The sequence below is a fragment of the Otolemur garnettii genome, unplaced genomic scaffold (assembly GCF_000181295.1).
Source record: "Otolemur garnettii isolate 467f Iridium unplaced genomic scaffold, OtoGar3 scaffold00253, whole genome shotgun sequence".
Classification (NCBI taxonomy): domain Eukaryota; kingdom Metazoa; phylum Chordata; class Mammalia; order Primates; family Galagidae; genus Otolemur; species Otolemur garnettii.
In genome coordinates, this window is record NW_003852648.1 from 1,187,939 (window position 1) to 1,199,278 (window position 11,340).

The 11,340-nt window shown below is 41.8% G+C and overlaps 1 pseudogene; it reads right to left on the reverse strand.

The window, feature by feature from the left end:
* Nucleotides 1-783: 783 nt before the first annotated feature.
* Nucleotides 784-9,402, reverse strand: LOC111722442 (annotated as a pseudogene).
* Between the last annotated feature and the right edge of the window lie 1,938 nt (nucleotides 9,403-11,340).

Sequence of the window (11,340 nt, forward strand, 5' to 3'; positions counted from 1 at the left end):
AAAGTGCATCAATGTACACAGTTGCCATTCAATTAAAAAAAATATATAGAGACAATGACTGATTAAAGGTCAAAAAAATTATTATGAAAATCAGAACCAATTCTTCAAGAAAGTTATCTACAAAGGGAGAGATGCTTTATCATAGAAAAACACCATATGAGTATAACAGGAAACCGACACAGACAGAAGACTCCAGGCACCAGTTGATTAGAGGAAGCGGGTTTATTCAGTGGGGGGTACTTGGAACACCAGTGTGTTCCCCGAAACTGAGCCCCCCTGACTCAATCTCTTGCCTCTCTTTTATCCACTTTTCAGGATGGGAGTGCACATGAGGGTCATAAAACAGAGAGTGACATAACATCATCTTCAAGGTCCTGGGTTCAAGGGAAAAAGTCAGATTCGCCCGTGTCCTTGAGACCAGATGGACCACCTGCTCTCAAAGACAACAGAAACCCAAGGAAGTTACTAGGTTACAATCTAGGCCCCACATATGTCAAGGAAGAAATCTACAGACAACAGAAACACCTGCAGCTTGGCTGAGGCCTACACAGGGCGGCTAGGACAGATTCTTTTAGTTCTGCTTTTACTTTCTTGCCTCATTAGTACCATGGCATCTATATGATGTAACACAATTATTTGACCTTAGAAACAATTAGGTTTTCTAGTGTTTATTTCCTCAGGAAAAAAACATGAGTGTCTTACTTTTTTCTTTTAGGTTATTCAAAAGTTAAAAGTAGGAAAAATTTCTTATGATCCATAAGGCACCATATCACTGACAGATGCTTAGAAATGTGGTGAGGTTCTTGACCTTGTTTTTTGCACCAACCCTTTCAGAGTCTGTTTCATATCAATCATTGTTCCTTAGACTGTAGAACACAGGATTAAGCATTGCAGGTATCATGGTGCAGATCACAGAAAGCAGCCTGTTAATAACAGATGGTATATTTGAAGGTGGCTTGAGATAAACAAAACAAGTAGTTATCATAAAAACAGTGAAAAACAATGAGATGGGGAAGGCATATGGAAAAAGCTTTTGACTGAACTTTACTGGTAGGAATCTTCAGCACAGTGGAAAAAATACAAAATAGAAGATCATAATGCAGATGAAACAAGATGTGCATAAACATGTACCAATTCCAATACTTGTATACATGACGATTAGTTTTTGAGAGGAGAAAATCTTTAGTAATGAAGGAACATCACAGAAAAACTGTGGGATCACATTGGAGCCACAGAAAGGCATGGAAAATATGCCAGCCATGTGTATAGCTCCAAAGAGTTCTCCAGTGGCCCAGGAAACACTTGCCATCAGCACACAAGCATCATCATTCATGATGACCTCATAGTTCAGGGTACAGCAGATGGCTACATGGTGGTCCTGGAACATGGCAGTAAGAACAAAGATCTCACTTGCTGAGAAGGAAGTCATTAAAGGTAGCTGGAAGGCATATCCTAGGATGTAAATAGAATTGTTGTGAGTATGGCTTTTGACCATGAATTTTGAGATTAGGACAGACACAGGGAAGACATCTAACAAGGATGAGTTCTTTAGGAAGAAGTTCATGGGTGTTTTGAGTTGCAAGTTCAGGTTAATGAGAGTGATGATGCCTGGGCCTGCTGAAAAGCAGAAAGATTACATGTTCACAGAAAGGAATTTGCCAGAGGGCCACACCAGGTTGTAGCTGGGGGATAAAGACCTGTGGAGGCACTGGGCTGCTGTAGTTTGCTCTTTTCTCCTCATTAACAATAATAGTTGCTAGTTTTAGTTTAAGGAAATGGGCTAAGGGAACAGACAGCCTGGCGCTCTTGTGGTTTAGTGCGAAGCAAAATGTTCTCAATTTGTATTGATTGTATATGTGCTCAGCAGTAATTGTACTGAATTGGAATTTTTATGGCAGTTTCCATGACTTTACTTCGCTGTCTTTAACTGTTTGATATTTTAAACTTATCAGATGTTTTAGAGTGTATAAAAGAATCAATAAAGATAGGTAGTTACTGAATGCCGGAGCAAGCCTCGGTCTCCCTTTTATGCTAATCATTTCATGTGCAGTGCTTTCCTCTGCATTACTGACCAGTTAGCCCCGAGAACAGCAACAAGGATACATACACACAAAATAAATAAATACATAAAAAGGAAAGGAAGAAACAAACAAACAAAAATAATGTGCAAAGTCTAATGAATCATATTGATATAGAGGGTGCAATTGCACACGAACTTTATGGACACCCTCTATAGAAACATTCAGTTGAAAAAACCAAAAACCTACCTTAAATACTTCTCCATTTACTTAAAAATTCTTTATTTTTTTTTAAGATAAAGCAATTCCATGAGTAATTATGAAGTCAATTGGTTTCTATAAAGAGTTTCACCTGATCTTACAGGTTTTCTCTTAGCTTGTAAAAGACATATAAAACATGACCAACGACAGAGGTTTTTCCAGCCAACTGGGCATTTGCATCAAACTGTTATGGTGTAATGCTTCATGACATGTCCTTTGCTTTCAGAAAAACAATACAAAATCCCACACAGTATTCCTATATACATGTGGATGCAAAATAACAATTCTGATATGTATCACAATCATGAACTCACACACTGGCACACAAGGTATCATAAACAAGGATCTGTTGTTCAATGTTTGTACTATCTACAGCTCATGAAATCTTAGCATAAGAAATACCCATTTACTACAGGAAGTAAGAAAGGAATCATTTAGCAATATTTCATGTTCTTTTTAAATATTTTTCCTTTATTAAATCGTAACTGTGTACATTGATGCATTTATGGGGTACAATGTACTGATTTGATATACAATGTGGAATGCTTACATTGAACTGATTAACATAACCATCACCTCACTTAAGCACACAGGTGTACTAGAGCTATATTATCAAGAGGACTTCCTGGTGATTGATTTGTTTCTAAATGAAACTTGAGAGGGCACAATGACAAAATATCTTCCAGGCTCGGCGCCTGTAGCTCAAGGATCTGGGGCTCCAGCCACACACATCGGAGCTGGTGAGTTCGAATGCAGCCTGGCCCGCCAAACAACAATGACCACTACAACCCAAAAATAGCTGGGTGTTGTGGAGGGCACCTGTAGTTCCAGCTACTTGGGAGGTTGAGGCAAGAGAATCTCTTAAGTCCAGGAGTTGGAGGTTGCTGTGAGGCCACCGCACTCCACCCAGGGTGACAGCTTGAGACTCTGTCTCAAAAAAAATATATGTATATCTTTCCAATTCTGACTGAACATTTTATTTTGATAATGTTATGTTGTCTATACTTCACTTTTAACTCTATCTTTTAGTATTCAAAATATTTCCTTAGATTATTAGTTACTATCACAGAGTTATCTGTTTATTCTTTACAAAAAAATGTTTCATACATTTCAGATATCAAACTATATAGTAGAGATAAAAAAAAGATATAGAAACTTGTTCTTAATTGGAGTAGGCAGACAATAAAGAACAACAAATAAATAATATAAAACTGAGATAGTGATAGGTGTGAAAATAACAGAAGGGTGTTATCTTATATATATATATATATACACATATATATATAGAGAGAGAGAGACAGAGTCTCACTATGTCACCCTTGGTAGAGTACTGTGGTGTCACAGCTCACAGCAACCTCCAACTCTTGGACTTAAGTGATTCTCTTGCCTCGGCCTCCCAAGTAGCTGGGACTACAGGCACCCACCACAACACCTGGCCATTTTTTCTTTTTTCTTGCAGTTGTTGTTTAGCTGGCCCAGGCTGGATTCGAACCCACTTGCCGAGGTATATCTGGCCAGCACCCTACCCACTGAGCTACGGGCACCATCCTGTTCATACTTCTTTTTTTGTTCATTTTAATTAAGAACTATTTTTTATTTATAGCATTCTTCCCTTCCAGAACAAGATGCAGTCTAGGACCAGGTAAGGGTTTAGCTGTCATGTTCCTTTGGTTTTCTATAATCTGAAACAGTTCTTCAGTCTTTTTTGTCTTTTGTGACATTGACATTTGAAGAACATAGTACAGCTATTTAAGGAAATGTTCCTTCATTTGGGATTGTCTACTTTTTCCTCACAATTACCTTTAAGTTAGGATTGTTGATTAAGAACATTGTAGAAGGATAATAATCAAAGGTATACCATCATCAATCTATCTTTATTTTATTCAATGCATTATAAGCCATTATTATTTTTATTTACTTTTGTGACAGTTGTGATCTCTGAATACAGATGCTTGGATGAAATAGCACTGCAAAAAGTTTCTTGGAGTTAGATCACTTACATATTAATTACAGTTATTTTAAATTATTTGTCTGATAATTTCAACATCTGTATCATATCTGAGTCTAGTTCTGATGCTTATGTTGCCTCCTGAGATGGTGTTTATCTTGCTTTGTGGCCTTCCTTTTAAATTTTTTATTGCTTACTACACATGTTTTATTAGGTACTAACTGTAGAAACTGAGGTAAATATTTATATCAATCTGTACAGGAATTCAAGTGTGTTTATTACTAGAGCAGCTACAAGTCTCAGAGGCCTTAGATTCCTCTAATGCCCTTATTTTAGTCACTCCTTTTGACTGCAAATCCCCTAATCTGTGCCTACACCTCATTCCCTTGTAACTCTCTGTATTTCACTGAAGCCCTGTTGGTGTGGTGGCGAAATGTTGAGAGGAGAAGTGCTCTATAATCTTATTATTCCTTTCCAATCCTTTAGTTAGCTTGTGTGTCTGTGTTATGACTATCACAGGTGCTTCTCCTATAGTATAGTTTTTTTTTCCTCTTAGATGAGACAGGACTGCTAGAGAAGGCTAGAATGATAACACACCCTCCCCTTGGGTGGATATGGTTGTAATAAACCTTTTTGCCTGAAGAATATATCTTTGATATGGAGAGGCCCTGGGCATACTTCATCTTAATTATTTTATCCATCCTTTTGCCAATCCAGGAAGCTCTACTTTAAGAACCTTAGTGGGGTTCTTGGAGATAAAATCCAATGACTGTATGAGGTGCCCCTTGGACTGCAGTACTCAGGAATTTCTCATTCCCCCACTCTGCAGACTGCATTCAGGACTATGTCAAAATCTGGGACCCTACAGTTTATGATTTCCACTGGACCATGGAACATATTTTCTTGTACAAATGTTCCAAGTCTTAAAGAGTGTTACCTTTCAATCACATTCTGTTTATCTGTTCAGTCATGTTGCCTGCTTAGTCTTACTGCCCTACTCTAGGTCCTTCAAGCCTTCTTTGTTCCTTTCTGTGAAAGAAAAACCCTTTTTGCCTGACTAGGTGTCCTCAAACTATGGCCCATGGGCCACATGCAGCCTGCCAAGGACATTTATCCAGCCTGCCAGGTAGGTGTTTTTGCCACCTCTGCCTGTCCTGATTAGCAGCCGACTCCTCCTGGGGCCCTCAGTCTGGTCCTCCAACGGTCTGAGGGATGTGAACTGGCCCCCTGTTTAAAAAGTTTGAGGACCCCTGGTAGATATTTGTAAGTGTTATGGTTTGGGGCATTCTTCCTATTGCAATAGTCATTTTAAATGAACTCCTCTCTAACTAAAAATCAAACAAGACCCATAAAAACAAAAACTCTAGAGCTAACATAATCTTTATTTTTTGCAATTTTTGGCTGGGGCCAGGTTTGAACCTACCACCTCCAGTATATGGGGCTGGCGCCCTACTCCTTTGAGCCACAGGTGCTGCCCACTAACATCATCTTTAATGTTGAAAGCCAGAATATTTTTACCTATTGATCTTGAACAAGAAAGAATTCTCCTCTTACCACCTCTATTTAGCTCAAATTAGTACAATAAAGCAAGAAAAAGAAAATAATATATAGGAAGTAAAGAAGTAAAACCTCATATTCACAAAAAGACCTATATAGGAAATCTTAAGGACTCTACTAAAACTTACTAGAGCTAGCTCGGCGCCTATAGCTCAACTGGCTAAGGCGCCAGCCACGTACACCTAAGGTGGCGGGTTCGAATCCCCAGCCCGGACCCGCCAAACAACAATGACGGCTGCAACCAAAAAATAGCCGGGCGTTGTGGTGGGCGCCTGTGGTCCCAGCTACTTGGGAGGCTGAGGCAGGAGACTCGCTTGAGCCCAGGAGTTGGAGGTTGCTGTGAGCTGTAATGCCATGGCACTCTACCCAGGGAGATAGCTTGAGGCTCTGTCTCAAAAAAAAAAAAAAAAACTTACTAGAGCTAGCATGTTGGTAAAATGTTGCATGATAAAATTGAGTTGTTATATAATATTAAAAAGACAAATGGAAATAAAATGGAGAATTAATTTCATATGATTCATAATATAAAACCATAATCGAAATATTATTTATATCATGGGCTGAATTTTGTCATCCCAAAATGCATATGTTGAAATCCTAACACTCAGTACCTCAGAATATGAGTGTATTTAGAGATAGGCCCTTTAAAATGGTAGCTTAATTAAAATGAGGCCATTGGAGTGGGGACTAATTCAATCTTGCCAGTGTCTTATAAGAACAGGAGATTAGGACACACAGAGAGCCACCAGGGGTGTGTCTACACAGAGGAATGGCCATGTAAAGATGCAGCAAGAGCATGGCCATCTGCAGGCCAAGGAGAAGACACAGAGGAAATTAACCCTGATGAGATTTTGATTTCATGTCTGTAGTTTGCAGAATTGTGAGAAAATAAGTTTCTGTTATTTAAGCTGCTCAGTCTGTAGTACTTTGTTATCACAGACTGAACAACCTAATACAGAATTGGATCAAAAAATATCAAATGTTTAGTGATGAATTTAGCAAAATATTCCCAAAGCTTGTATATTCAAACTATAAATATTTGCAAAGAGAATGTTTGAAAGGCTTAAAATGGAGAAATATGCCATCTTCATAGCTTAAAATACTCAATATTATAAGGACAAGTTTCCACATATTGACCTTGATTCAATTCCAGTCAATATCCCTGCAAGTATTTTTTGAAATTCATAAGCTAACTCAAAAATTTACATGATGATGGTCTGTGGGGCTGAATGTCACATGCCTCTCACAAAAATTCCTGAAGCATTTCTTTTACTTATAAAATGATAAGAGTGAAGATATACTTTAAAAATCAACTCCATGATGAACGTCAGTGGGAGGTTGCTAGTTGATAGAAAGAAATACAGGCAACATGGAGAGGGGGGTCATTCATGATACACAAAGAGGAAATAATCTGGAGCAAAACCATGAGCGAAAGAGTAGAAATTTATGTCTATCCTAGGATATAAAGAAAATAATACAAGGTCAGGCTCTGCAAATAAACCTCACCTTATTCCAACTCTGGAGAAGTCCCTGCTGAGTTTCATTATGATACCACTTCCAAGAGGAGCCTTGACTCTTAACATGCTCATGAGGATATCTGAGACTTGAGAGTATAGCAGATGTTGGAAATTAAATGTTTGGAGGAAGAAATTTTCTACTCAGACACCTCTGACCATTGGTGAGAATCTGAAGGGGCATTGTCTTTACTGGAGGCTGGCTTAAAACCAGAGAGAGTAAAAGAAAGTATGATGGCTCAAGGACTTAAACAAAATTCATATTCAGACCCCAAAGTCAGAGGACTGTGCATCTTACTTAGTGTGTCTCTCAACTGAAGCTGAAGCGAGATTGTTAGATTCAGTTTAAAGATTATGTGGATGCAAACTTAAATTTAAGTTGTTACATGCTTTAGAAGCAAAGAAATACTTAGGATAGTCACATACATTTAGTAAATAATTAATGGATTGATGGAGAATGTATTCTAAGGAGACCCAGTGAGATCTCCTCTTTTGTCTCACTTGAGGAAAGGTCAGTGACATCAGGTCTCAGATCTGAGATGAGACTTAAGGGCGGTGTCTCTTAGGCTTTAGACTCTAAGAAATAAATTTTGGTGCCACAAAAAGTGCAACCTGGGAAAACACCATGTAGTCTATGAAGGCTCATTTGTAACTACTTGAAAACATTCACCCCTTCTTGAAGAAAGAATTACCTCAGACACAGGACATCAATCACACCTCTTCTTTTCTTTAGAAGTTGAAGACTATGCTAAAAACCAATACTGATGCCCAGAGGACAGAGGTGCTCAATCCAAATCATCATAAGTTTGAATGGGGAGTGGAGTGGGGCTTGAGAAAGGAACCAATGAGCATATAGGAAAACACCTGCAGGGTTCATTAGCTCACCTCATGACTTGAAAACAATCACTTGCTTTCTTAACAAAAGCCATGAAAAGAAATGTGTACCAAATCACTTAGACATTTTATTTTTACTTTCTTGAAATCCAGAACTCTTCATGAAAGCATGCTCATCAAACTTTTTCTATAAATATTCTTTTTGACTCTGCTTGAAAATGTTTTTTTTTTTCTTTGAGGCAGAGCCTCAAGCTGTCCCCCTGGGTAGAGTACTGTGGCATCACAGCTCACAGCAATCTCTAACTCCTGGGCTCAAGTGAGTCTCCTGCCTCTGCCTCCCAAGTAGCTGGGACCACAGGTGCCCGCCACAATGCCTGGCTATTTTTTGGTTGCAGCCGTCATTGTTGTTTGGCGGGCCCAGGCTGAATTCGAACCCACCACCTTAGGTGTATGTGGCTGGCGCCTTAGCCACTTGAGCCACAGGCGCTGAGCCTGATAATGGTATTTTAGGAGCTGTAGACTCCAGATCAGCAATAGTCCTCTCCTCTTCTTTCCCCTCTCCTCTCCTCCTCTTCTTTCTCTTCCTCTGTCCTTTATTCTCTCCCTCTCTCCCTCTTGCCACCCTAACCTTCCCATTCCTACCCAAAGTGACAGAATTTGTTTTTAATATACTATAGAAATAATAGAAAAATATATAAACCTGACCCTACTCAACCATCACAGTCTCCTTAGACACTCATTGATTTTAAGGCTGTTTCATGCATTATAAATATTTCACCAGACTTAGAAGTCTATTGGGACACACCTTGCATATTTTTATTTAATATGTAGTGTAAGGGTTAACAGAAATATTAAACTACATCCTAAGAGGAAGTGCTAGCCTAATGCAACCCCCACGTGAAAAGGCCTATAAAGAGACCAGTGCTGGTAAGTAAACAGGATAGAAGTAGCTACATTGTATAAGACTGAGACAGAAACGCAGAGCACAGCGCAGGGCCCCTCCCCTCAGGACAGCATAACCACTCCCCCTGTACTAACCCTATATAAGATTGTATCCATCCCAAATAAACAGCTTCGGCTCAGCCTTCTCCCTATACTGTATGAGTGGTTGTGTGATTGTGTCCACCCTTTCCTTCTCCCTCTCATACCATCACGAACTCCCCGACACCACCTGCCGGCTGGGCAGTGTCAAGTGGAGGTCCCACCGAGATCGGCGTAGCTCCGGGAACCAGGAGCGAGACAGTCTTCGAACCACGGAGGCTGCGCGCATAAGTCCGCAATCGGGTAAGTGCACTACCCCCCATACATAGTCCTAGAGAGACGTCTAGCGACCCCAGTGCCCAAGGAAATGGGTGGACAACAAGGGAAACTAACAGACAGCCTTAAGGCGCTGCTGAAGCAGCATGGAATGAAGGTCCATGATTGACCTTACAGAAATTCCTAAGACTAGTGCAGAAGAGCAGTCCGTGGTTTGCCTTTGGGGGGGCTCTAAATCCCCGTGATTGGGAACGAGTAAAACAAGATTTGACAGATGAGTTGAGGCAGAAGGGCCCCCAAGTCTTCCCCACCTGGGCATTCTCATTATGGAGAGCGGTTCTAGACGCCCTCCTCGGCCAGCTCAGGTCGCTTAAAAGGAACTTAAGTTAAGTGCAGGAGGATTTTAAACGAGCATAGGCCGAGTGTCAGGGGACTCAAGATCCTCCTGAAGCATCAGAGGAGGAAGGGGAACAGGCATCTGGGCCCTTATACCATGACCTGTCATCCTTTAGATCCCCCAACACAAGCAGCGGGGCAGAAATAGAAGGGGAAACAGAGAAGGGTTGTGGGCCTTTTTTTTTTTTGTGAATGAAGCTCCACGGAGCAGCCCTCCTGGGGTCCCCGGGAGCCACCGCCCGCTGTGCTCGGATGCCTCCACAGCAGCGTCTGCGGCAGCAGTGGGGCGCCCCCAGCTGGCTGCAGCACCATCTCCTCGGCTGCACCACCGGGCTGCGGGCAGCAGCAGGAGGCGCTATAGCTAGAGCTGCGGTGCAGGTCCTGCAGCGGCTGCAGGAGGCAGCGCAGCAGGCGCTGTGGGCCGGCCCCTCCTCCAGCTCCTGTGCTGCAGCCTCCCGCCGGGATTGGTCCACGCCCCACTAAGCTGTCAATTGAGCGGCTCATCTGAGCCACCCCCAACAGCGCCAGCCTGAACATTTTAAAAAGGAATGTAAGGGAAGAGGCCCGGGACAGAAACCTCCAGGCATCTGTCCAAGATGCAGAAAAGGGCCCCATTGGGCTAGAGAATGCAGATCAACTTCAGATATAGATGGAAAGCCACTGACCTCAACCCAGTCCGGAAACGGGAAGAGGGCCCAGCCCCGGGCCGTCACAAACCAGACAAGCTTTCGGGGCACTCCAGACATCCCTGAACCCACAGTGGCACCCTCAGGGAACAAGCTATCTATCGAGCAGCTTGTCCGAGCCACCCCAAACAGCGCCAGCTTGGACCTTTCCTCCAGACAAAGAGTAATTCTAACCCCAGACATGGGAGTGCAGCCAATTGGCACAGTAGTATAGGGACCACTCCCATGTACATGTGTAGCACTCCTGTTAGGAAGAAGCAGCACAGCCTTAAAAGGATTATTTGTGGTCCCAGGCGTCATAGATGCAGACTATAAAGGGGAAATACAAATCTTAGCACACAGCCCCAGGGGTATTACAGTAATCCCAGAAGGAACACACCTTGCACAGGTGGTGCTACTTCCCATGTTTAAGACCAACAACCCCGTGTTGCAACCACAAAGGGAAGGGGGGTTTGGTTCTACAGGAACTGTTGCCTTCATGGTTGCATCATTAACAGATAGACCTATGAAACGACCAAAAGTTCAAGGAAAGTACATGCAAGGCATTTTAGACACTGGAGCAAATGTGTCTGTGATATCTATGGGCTCATGGCCACAAAAATGCCCTGTAGATAGACCAGCTACCTCAATTACGGGAGTTGGAGGCTTGTCACAACCTTTCAGGTCGGCAACAATATTGCACTGGGAGGATGAGGAACGTGCCACTGGAGAATTCCAACCGTATGTGATGGAATATCTTCCCTTAAATTTATGGGGGAGAGATGTACTTAGCCAATTGAACCTGGTACTCACTAACGAGCAGCCTTTTTGCTCGGGGCCACTGAAGAAGGGGCAATTCCCCCTCAAAAAATAACGTGGAAAGAAACCAC